Source organism: Pomacea canaliculata, linkage group LG3, assembly GCF_003073045.1.
Source record: "Pomacea canaliculata isolate SZHN2017 linkage group LG3, ASM307304v1, whole genome shotgun sequence".
Classification (NCBI taxonomy): Eukaryota; Metazoa; Mollusca; class Gastropoda; order Architaenioglossa; family Ampullariidae; genus Pomacea; species Pomacea canaliculata.
In genome coordinates, this window is record NC_037592.1 from 39,335,172 (window position 1) to 39,346,056 (window position 10,885).

Genomic DNA, 10,885 nt, shown 5'->3' on the forward strand with positions numbered 1-10,885 from the left:
GGATTTGGTCCTTGTCCTTGTCCTGGATTTCTTTGTGTGTAAAGGTGCAGAGATCTGAGCCTCGTAGTTTCTTGATGGCATAGTTGCTGTTTGTAGCTACAACACGAGGCAGACTATGGTATTTGAACCACAGATTTTGTATCTGTTGTAGCAGTAAATGGATCATTCGTCCTTATTGAAGGTGTGAAAAAGTTTCTCCCCTATTTGAATGCATGTAGGAGGCGTCCAGCACTTGTACTTTTTTTTACAAAGCAGTTTACTTTTTATCCATTTTGCGACTTTTATGTTTAGTTATTGTAAACAGTTGTATACTACATTTAATATCTATTTCTGATCCTTTCCATAAGTGACGAATCTTTGGTTTATATATGACAATTTCTCTGATTTGATGTTTGGACACTGTATGCAGAGGTTCTGGAAGTGACAATGTTAAAATCTATTGCAAAAGTGTGCAAAACGGTAAAGACACGTTTTCAAAAACATTAGTTTTAGTAATATTTTCTAGAACATTGTTGAAATGTTGAAATCCTTGAATGAAATGAATCCAAAAGCCACGTTCAGCTTTCATTAGTTGCATACCTATTTTTGTTGTCCAAGTAAGGTAGTTCACTATAAAAAGAACAAACATTTACTACCTTTAACCTCTTGAAGAGGAAGTTTACAAGCTGGATCGACCTTTTAATGGGGAACATTTAAATGGGTCACCCGAAAGTCTGTAATATAGCTCTTGTCACGTGACTATTGTGACTGACAGGTCAGGTCAGAAGCTAGCAGTATAGCAGCGTGTGAGGTTCATGTAGCAGCTAATGCGAAAAGTGACGGTTGGCAGGTAAAACGAATATTAACAATCTGTCGTGAAGATGTCAAGACCAAACGAGGGTTCCTTCCATAGCAATGTGTCGAGAATGCATGAGCTGTCATCAGGCCATTGCTGACACTACTATCGTCTGAACAGAGAATGCTGGCTGAGTACAGGGCTTACAGGGGACCAGCAATGACCAACACTGGGAATTATTTTACTTATATCAACTGCATAAATCCCAGGTCTTGATAATGTATGTCAAATACAGATCGGCCATGTATTTGTATCGCTGGCCCAGTTATAGTTGCACATGATTGTTGTCATGAACTCTGGGCAACGACCACGTGGAAATGGTCAGAGGTTGCCATTGCCACTGCCTCGGCTGATGACACTCTCGATATCTCTACCAAATCACATCGACATTTACCTCGTGCACTTACACATTTGCTTATTACACTTTTAGTTGACTCAAGCCCCCAACACGCACAACCCCAATAAACAACTTAAGGCAATTTAGTGTATAAAAGAAAGTTATTAATTATCGAGAGTATTCAAACATTACAGAAAAATAATACAATTTCAAAATATAAAAATATGGTCGTTGTCTAGGTGTCTCGTATTCTATCCCTAGTCCAGATATCGTGAGCCACTACTTAACTAACATTAATCTAACTACACACACAGTACTTCACAAAACACACACTCGCCACTTATCTTTCGCACACACAGTCTCTAGCCACGCAGACGAGCCCTCCGCTGTCGTCGACGCCTGAGGACCAGTTGATGTCCCTCCATCGTTCGTCGCGGCCTTCTTTCTGTAGCGCAGAGACTCTGGCACTGTTCTGTGTCAACCACGTGTCTTCCTACCCCAGACTCACTTGGACTATTCCATTATCTCTGTCCACTCACCACTGAGCTAACACATGACATGTGGGTCTTACCCTACCCAAAATACACCCTCCTAATGTGGAAGGTGGTGTTTGATTACTAATAAACAACAGATGGTACACGGACTGTAGTGTTCTGTCCACTCTCTGCTCCAGTGACAAAGTAACGATAACTCTACGTCCCAGACCATTCTACTTGCCGAGAGGGTTTACCTCCCTTGTACTAGTGGGCGTGTAAGTTATCCAATGAATTGTAACGGATCAACAGTCGAAATTATCTGACTTGCTTGTTGAGACTCGCCAGCTTCTCGACTAACGGTCTTTATTATGTTCACTTGCTCCCTTCATATTGACTTCATCTCCAAGCATCAACATAAGAATATTTTTTCGAAGTATTCGTTCTGTTGCACTAGGGGCCTTGTTATATTTCCTCGGGGCGATGATAACTTTGTTTACTTATTTGTTGAAGCAAGCGCTTTGGTCGGTCAGTGCAGAGGGCGACACTTGATGCTAAACCATATATCGGTCTATAGCAAGCAGACAGTGGAGTGTGTCAGGGAGTACAGCTCCTCACTAGGTTGCACTGTTGCCACATACAGCCGACATATCCTGTTAACAGTCGTCAGCCATCTGACAATCGACACGGGCCAGTGTTTTCCTGCAGTAAATAGTCACTGATGCTTCCACTTCTAATAGCTGTGGTCATGTTTACAGGTAGGTTTGCTCATAATTAAAGTTCACTGTCAGTAATGCAGTTTAGGTGCGTATTTGAATGTCGTCGAGGTAAAAAGCGTGGAAGGAGAAATAAACATTGGTCAAGGGGAGTTTACTCTAGCGAAATAAAAAAAGCAGACGACACTTGTTGACATGACAGTAGAAGGAAGCTGGCGTATTTATAGAGAAGTACAGAAGTCAGCGATTAAAAGTAATTCCTTACCTAGCCAAGGTAACAGTCTTAAACCAATTCGTTATTATTTTATTTTACTTCTATGCTTTATTTTTGGCTTTGTCAACGATTAAAAGTATGAAGAAATCTGTGAAGCGATAAGATAACTGGCGAGTGAGATTGAGGCAGTTGAGTGTAGAGCAAACGAGAAGGAAATGTATCGAGAATATAATAATACAGATGAATTTCTTAGGAATTGTAGAGGAGAAATAAGGAACTGCTGCAACCCAGGCGTGGAGGAGGCTGGCGAGAGGCACTGAAACCGTCTGAGCTGATCAAAGGTGGATGAATACATCGTCTCGTAAGAAGGATTTTCTCTCCGGTCAGTCAGTCTGCCGGCCCCCAGCTGCTGTCAGTGCAGACTACGCAGGTGGTCAGTCGTGCCTCATCGGAAGATTCGGGTGGAATCTCCAAGTATCAGGTGCCAAGGTGTTTCCTCCAGCGGACTAAGATTCAGGGCGGAAGAACACTCGGGGGCAAAGACAACGTAAAGGTAAGTAACCCTCGTTTATTGTTGAATTCTCCCGCGTATTTCTGGAAGAGAATCACCATCGGCAGTGTCGAAATCCTCCAGAGAGGCAATGATGCACAGTCAGCCAGTGCATTTCCACTGGTCCTTTCCACGGTGTGGGTCTTCGAGTTGGACCAATGAGTGTTTTGCAGAGTTGGCGGATTGGAAGCTCGTTCAAGTGGAAAGAGCAAATGAACTGCAAAGGGGGCCAGTGTGAAGCTGTAACAGATGTATTGCCCCACTATGGGGCCCAGTGTTCACAGCTGTACTGTCGGCTATGCTGTCTGTAATTCCCCTTTCTTCATTTGCACTGTAAATGCTATCAGCAATAGTAGAATATGTGTCTCGTGTATGCAGTTGATGCAGAGTTTTCATGATGTGCATCAGAATGGCTGACATCACTACACCCTCGTGTATATCTGTTGCGGACGACACACAAGTCGCAAACAACACACTGCGACCCACAAGTGTTCTTTCTGACAACAGATTTCAAAGACCTGTACGTGGGCTTACAATTCTTTATTATTCGGGAACTTGAGTTGATTTTAGGGGAGGACAGTATATTTCACATAATTCAAATCAAAACATGTATATAAATAAAACGAATGTCTACACCAGATAAGCACCTGAATGACATGTTATTCTCCCTACATGTATAACTAGCACTTCATTGTCATAAGCGGCTCTTGACCTTCCAGTTATCCAGTTTATATAAACAAAAGTTACTTCACTAGTTCCAAATGTCTTCAGTTTGTAAACCATAGTAAAACCAAAGAGAGGCTAGTTGATTTCCGCAGGAACAAATGTGTTGAGCCTCTCTCTCGCAACGGCGAGGCCATTCAGCAGCTCAACTACTTTCAGTTTCTGGGTTCCATCATCTCCAATGATCTGAGTTGGAAAGTCAGTGTGGTTTTCACTGTCAAGAAGGCCCTGTAACATCTTTACTTTCTCCACCAGCTGAAGAAATTTGGCATAAGATGGAACATTCTGGTCCAGTTTTACCGGATGTCACCGAGAGTGTACTGACATTCTCTGTCACCGTCTGGTGCGGCAGTCCCACCCGCAAACAGAAAGTGCTACTCCACCGGGTGGTGCGTGCAGCGAGCTGATATACTGACTGTGACCTGTGGGGTCAATCTACACCCAGTGCACTCTGTGCAGGGTGAGCAAGATTGTGGCGGGTGCATTCCACCCGGCCAATACCCTGCTCTGTCTCATGCCCTCTGGGGTCAGGTATAGACGCGTCCGGACCAGAACTTCCCGGTTGATATACAGGTTGTTTGTGAAGCTATCGCCTCCCTGAACTCCGCCATAGCTCGTGGCAGGACTAATACTTGATGGATGCGTCCTTTCACAGTCCACGAGGCAGTGTTCATGTATGCAGAAAGGCAGTGTGGATGAGAAAAGGTAGTGTGTACTTATATGCATATCTATAGGATAAGCCTAATTATTTTTTCTTTTGTTTTATTTCTTCCACAATCAAGCATATTTTGAGTGCAGTTTCACTTGTTCAATAAACTTATTGGCCGGTGTACCGGCTACATGCGGGTACAAAGGCATTGTTCTATAATAATAATAATATTAATAACAACAACAAACAACAGCAATAATCATCATCATTTATGTGAAGCGACTAACTGTAATCATGCTGGTTAGATGTCAATTATCCACTAACATAAAGAGGTCATTTATCATTTTTAAATGTACCCGAAAGGTTCACAATCGCTTCAGCTGTTATCAGCAGGCAGCAGGTGAGCATACACGAGATTTGTTTCGGCCGGCGACAGCAGAGGGTGCCTGATAAAGCTGTTTGGGTGAGTCTGAGTTTTACACACCAGCACTGTCTGCACACAATTCAAAACAGATGTTTAAATCATTCAACAGGCGCCTTCCTTCCTGCCTGTCAGATGATATATTGAAGTGCAGTTTCATGAGCTTGTAAGATTTTTTAACATGCACTAATGTTCCTTCAAACATTTTCTAATCGTTTCAAACAGAAATGCCTTTGTACCTTTCGTGTAATAACCTGTAATGTATCTGTAATCGTGTAATTTCCTCTAGGAAAGTGCCTCCTAATAAATCACAAAGCTTCTGTAAGATATTTTCAGTTTTGAATATTGTTCCTCTATTTCGTTTCAGTGAATTCACGATACAAATTTGTGTAGACGCAAACAAGCTAAATAAAACAAATATCAAAAATAACTACCGATGCATATTTTCGTTTTTCATCCCTCTATTAAGGATTATAGGGTTCTGGGTTCAGATCTCGGCGTGGAGTACACGATTCTATCTGGATATGAACATGCTCACAGTGTACTCTTGTTGTCCCACCTTTCATTATCTCTTCCTCTTATAGCAAGAAATTACCACTACATGGTAGAACTTTTCTGTTTAAATAACAAACCAAAACAACTTATGAACTTTTTTACATTGCAGTTTTAATACAAGATGCTGATGTCGAAAATAGTAACAAGCAATATAGCTGCTTTTCTCCAAAATGTGTTTATTCAGTTATTGATAACTGAACTTTTGACATGTTCACTTCTTTTACTTTACCCGCTGTCAGTATTGAATCATTACTTCCCAGATAGTATTTTCACTGCACGATATGTTGTTATCATTTTCTAACCTCCATCTTGAAGTATTTTATCGTCTTGAGACCTGGATATGTTATCTCGAGACTGCGACACACTGTGGCAATGACTTCAGACAAAAAATACCCACAGAAGCTACACCCGCGAACATGTGGCTTTTCGCGTTGAACATTTTTGGATTTTATCTTTCGACAGTAAAGTCTGAGAAACGATTGTTTATAACCCACTTCCATTTAAAAATATGGGTAGATAAACAACCCCACCCCAAATCGCCAATGAAATTTGACAAATTCAAAAATGTGTGTGTGGCCGCCATTTTCTGCTTTGCACTGACTGGAGTCGCTTGTGTAGGTAACATTTCATAGGCTTTGTTTTAAGTAAAAATAATCGTGAATTTCTTTACCTGTTTATAATGTTGTCTTTTGTATTCTGTCAATATTTGGTTGAGCAGAGACAATGCAAATGTAAACAAAGATTCTCTACCGACAAACACTTGTATTGGTTGATTACAGTTTTTGCTGTTGTTCTTGGTATGCTTGACAAAATATTGTTGGTGTACACAAAAAGTGACACGTGTATAGTCAATGATAACGCTTTTAATGTAAAAATGTATTTAAAAATTTGTATTTATGTCTAATCGCATCAATTGTTTTTAAATTTCTGGTTGTATTGTTTATAAACAAAGAAAATAAGCTGAAACTGTGGTTGCACAACTCAACAAGATCTTGCTTTTCTTTGCAGTAAATGGCGATGAAAATTTTCAAGAAGTTTCGATGGACCTGCATTGTGTTCATGACAATTCTTGGACTAGTGTCTGTCGTTTATTTCTGTTCACCCTTCCACAACATGACGGACTCCTCTACTTTGGAAAAAAACAATGTGGACATTTGCTTTGCATGGAGAAGTCAGTATTACAGTAACATAATAGCCAGAAAGTTCTACGCACACCCCTAATAATGCTAAGATATTAATGCATGAATGAAAACTTTTCACATAAAACTAGACGCTCACAAGAATAGCTCTTGAAAATTACTAGTAATTTTAATAATGAGACTACGACAATAAGAAAAAACCCACATATGCATACAGTCAGATTTCTAAACAAAAAGACAGGTAGGCCATCATACAGTAAGACAAACAAAAAGACAAACAAATAGGTAGACACGAGTTAGACAATAGGTAGACACGAGTTAGACAATAGGTAGACACGAGTTAGACAATAGGTAGACACGAGTTAGACAAATCATCAAAGGGGCATTAGTTGTTATTGTCAGACATTCATTCCTGTGCTGACAGGGGCAGACAAACGAGCCTTGTGGACTGTACCATGGTGGGGGCGTGCCTGTGATATGGAAAGGTAACACAGACTAACAAACATTCGTGAGATAAAGTAGACACAGATAACGGCCTAGTGTTATTAGCAGGGAAATAAAAATATTATAAAACAAATAATAAATAGTTGTTAACTTCAGCAATTTGGGGACCCAGCAAACATTGATTTTTAACATATTTACGAATTATAAATATTAATTATTATAATTATAAATATTATTTTAAGATAAATTTGAACAATGTATATTCTACAATTCTATAAATTTATCTAAAAATTTCTCACTGTAGGCTCCAGTGCAGACTGTATGATAAGCAGTTGTCATAAAGAATTAAGACTTTCTGTAATCTAGAAAGAGTGTTTAAAGATCTTAGAAGTACTTAGACGGCTCTGATTTTTTTTAGTGAATTCAAAAGATTATCATAGCCAACTAGTCCTACAAAATACATGAGATAAAAACATTGTTTCAGTGACTGGTCAGAGAAGATATCAATGTCAAGACAAGAGACAAATGGGAACTGGCCTGTTTTGCTTTGATAAACCTTATACCTCAGAGCAACTGTTTAGTGTACTCCTTTGGGTAAGTCTCCAAAGACTACTTACAATTCCTGTTTTGTCTTCCATTTTCGTGAATCATCTTCAAAACAATGAACGATGTGTGGCGTTGGTGTGGTGGTGATGATGATGATGATGATGAGATGATGATGATGATGTATGATGATGATGATGATGATGATGATTGATGATGATGATTACATAAATTGAAATGTATAGCATGTATTTAAGATTTTAAAGCTGTTGGATTTTCAGCATTGACTATGACTTTCGCTTTGACGACGCCATGGCGTCACATTGATTGCACCGTCTATCCTTTGATCCAGGTAAAATCACAATCACTAACAAGGTATTTTTTCTAAGTCTTTTAGTATTAATTTCTTTATATTACATTATATTATTATGATATGAAGATGACCCAAAGCAGTAGAGCTTGTTGTAACGTCTCAGATTTCTTTCTCATGCATCAGTGGTGTAAACGGACGAGCATTGTCAGAGTTTCTCAGTATGTTGCAGCATGTGGACACCGGACCACAAGCGTGGGGAAGTGTTTTTTTCCAAGAGAATGGCATCAGCGATAAGGACGAGACCATTTTGTATACAGAGTGATGAGTATGTTTGAAAGCGCCGGGCGGTCAACGTTGGCGTATGAGACGTGCAGACATCTTGACCAGCCACAAAAAAGGTTAGACAGCAACTGTTTCTTGTACTGACATCTAGGGTAACTTAGTTATTCTGTAGAAGAGTCTGCTCGATATATATATAATAAGGTATTGCAAGTCTCTCACAGACATCAGCTAAATTTATCATCTGGTGTAACCATATGGAGTCTGTGTCAACACTGGTTTGTGTATTAGTATTTTATTGAGCAATGTCACTAATTTTGTCTATGTAAACACTTTCAAACGAACTTAGAATTGCGATCTACATGGTAATCATGAACGATGTGGAAGCATGTGTTTATTGGTGTTGTTGTTGTTGTTGATTGTTTGTTGTTTTAGGAGCAGCTGACGGTGCTTAAGCTGGACATTGAGGGCTATGAGTGGACGTCACTCGTGATCTTCTTGATCGGGGATTGTGTCCGTCCCAGTTTTCTGGTGGAGTGGCACCTGTTTACGGACTTTCGCCTCGAGACGAGTCCCTGATGCCGTTGATCCGTACTTATTCGCGTGTGAGTGCATGGGCTTCCAGCTATTCTCCACAGGCGTCGTCTACATGGATTAATTCAGCAAACTCTTTAAGAATTCTGGCAGAAGTTGCCTACCTTAACACAAAATAATTTGACATGTCCTTCTCTATTTCTTTGCTTTACTTTATTTGTAGCAACCACGCCTGAATTCTCATTATCTGTTGTTTAATTGGAGCAACCATTATTATAACAGTTTAATTAGCAATTCCTGCCTTTTAACATCGGTTAGGTGTAAGCTGCCTCTCGTTAAGACATTGATGGCATAATAGGAAAGTACCTCCTTGTCTTTTAACACCTCTAGGTTCATTTGTATAACTACCTGTTTACGGTGTCATTCCGCTAACGAATCTGTTCCTGTCGTATTTCGGGCTGACGTATCGATTCCCTTCCGCATGTGGCAGTCATGGATTCACTGAATCCTCACTAATTTATTTACGGAAACTGCTTTTATCGAACACGAAATGATCATAGTGAATGATAATTTGTATTACTTGTGAAATTTCTTTTCAGATCAGTTATCTTATGGTTTAATGAATATTTAGACGTATTTATTAAACAGATTTTGATTTGTAATATTCTTTCTTTATACTCTTAATATTATTTCTGTCTTTTTTTTTTTTAGTTTTGATACAAGTTTTCAATAATCTAGGTTTATAAGAAGAAGATTTTTCTCTCTCTATCCATGTTAGCTATTCCTTCTGCTTATCATCTTGAAGGAGGAATCATCAGGCATCACTAGTCACTTAAAGATTCATTCTCAATCTTTTCAACCTGAATTAATCCAGATAAAAAGAAAAAACCCTAAAGTGTGTTTCAGAGGTTTGAATTTTCTTTAAAAGAACAACCAACCAGACAGCAAACAAACCTGTCTGCATAGAGGGTGGTCTCCTGCTAGAAGTCTAAGGACAAAGACAAGGGAGGTAAAGTGTGGGACGTGATGCGGACCAATCGTGTTCTAACACAGAACACGTCTGATACATCTGACAGGCTATGGTCTATAGTATAACTCTCACTGCTCACCTCTGAGGACAAAGTGTAAGTGCAGCGAGAGAATAGAATATGTTCGTGAGCGATTAAAAGTTTCTGGATGACGAATGCGGAACTTTTTGGTTTTTTACGATGGCCAGTTGTTCCACTTCTCGAGAAACACGCTGGATGCAGAGACACGAGCGTTGGAAGTGGAGACTGCTGAAAAGTTTACATGAACAGTTTCTTTGTTTGTGAAATTTAGTCCAGTTTTCGAACCTTGGTTTTTCGAATACTTTATTTTTCGATACCTGATGTACTTCGGTTTTACATCTGCTTATAATTAGATTTTATAATATATGCACAGTTTTTGGAGGGAGAGCGGAAGGTCAGAGTTCACCGGAAGAAGAAACCTTCGTAACAGACCGCAGCAGCGGAAGTTTAGCAATGGTATGTCAGTAACAATCACCACATTGTGTTGTTCTTTGTTTTGTAATATAGAGCTTACGGAGGTGGAAAGTTGAGGTGCCTTCACTCCATAGAATAGAATTCAGAGGTGACACACAGGAGCATGCTATCACAAGCGATACCACGAGACTTGTTGTCTCCGACAGGTTCTGTACACGGGTACTCCTACTTTGTATGATATGTGGGAAGTAATTGACAAGAGTGCTGGTGAGGCAGGAAGAAAGAAAGTATTGTGTTACTTTTATTGATGCATGAGTGCTTGTGGGGAAACTTTTTATGGTATGTTATTAAATGTCGACAGCCCGTAAAGGCAGAGCTGTCTTGTGTTTTGTGGAGTGAGAGTGAAGGCCAGTGACATGAAAACATTTATAACCACGTGCAGGGTGCTGTTGAACTGTCTTGCATGAATCACAAGGTACTACCATAAATACCACCGGGGTCAGGTCCCGGTGTCCGTGAGGAGACCCATGAACTGCGTTATGCAATGGGTGTGCACGCACGCAAACGCTCTACAGCTTACAACAATAAACTAACACACAAATTGTCAAATACCTTGGAAGTTGGTTTGGAGTGGCAAGACGACAAAAAGGAACAGATTTCTCTCAACAATACTGAACAGATATACCTACAGGACAAA

At 39.8% G+C, this 10,885-nt stretch overlaps 1 long non-coding RNA gene across 2 annotated transcripts; it reads left to right on the forward strand.

The window, feature by feature from the left end:
* The first annotated feature begins 3,691 nt into the window (after positions 1-3,691).
* On the forward strand, positions 3,692-7,563 carry LOC112559140. 2 transcript variants are annotated; one of them, XR_003098287.1, is made up of 5 exons: positions 3,692-4,553; positions 4,861-6,087; positions 6,482-6,644; positions 7,037-7,097; positions 7,541-7,563. It is a non-coding gene; the product is annotated as an uncharacterized LOC112559140 (long non-coding RNA). The 2 variants fall into 2 exon arrangements; XR_003098286.1 differs by having other exon boundaries at positions 3,717-4,553; positions 4,861-4,960.
* The last annotated feature ends 3,322 nt before the right edge of the window (positions 7,564-10,885 follow it).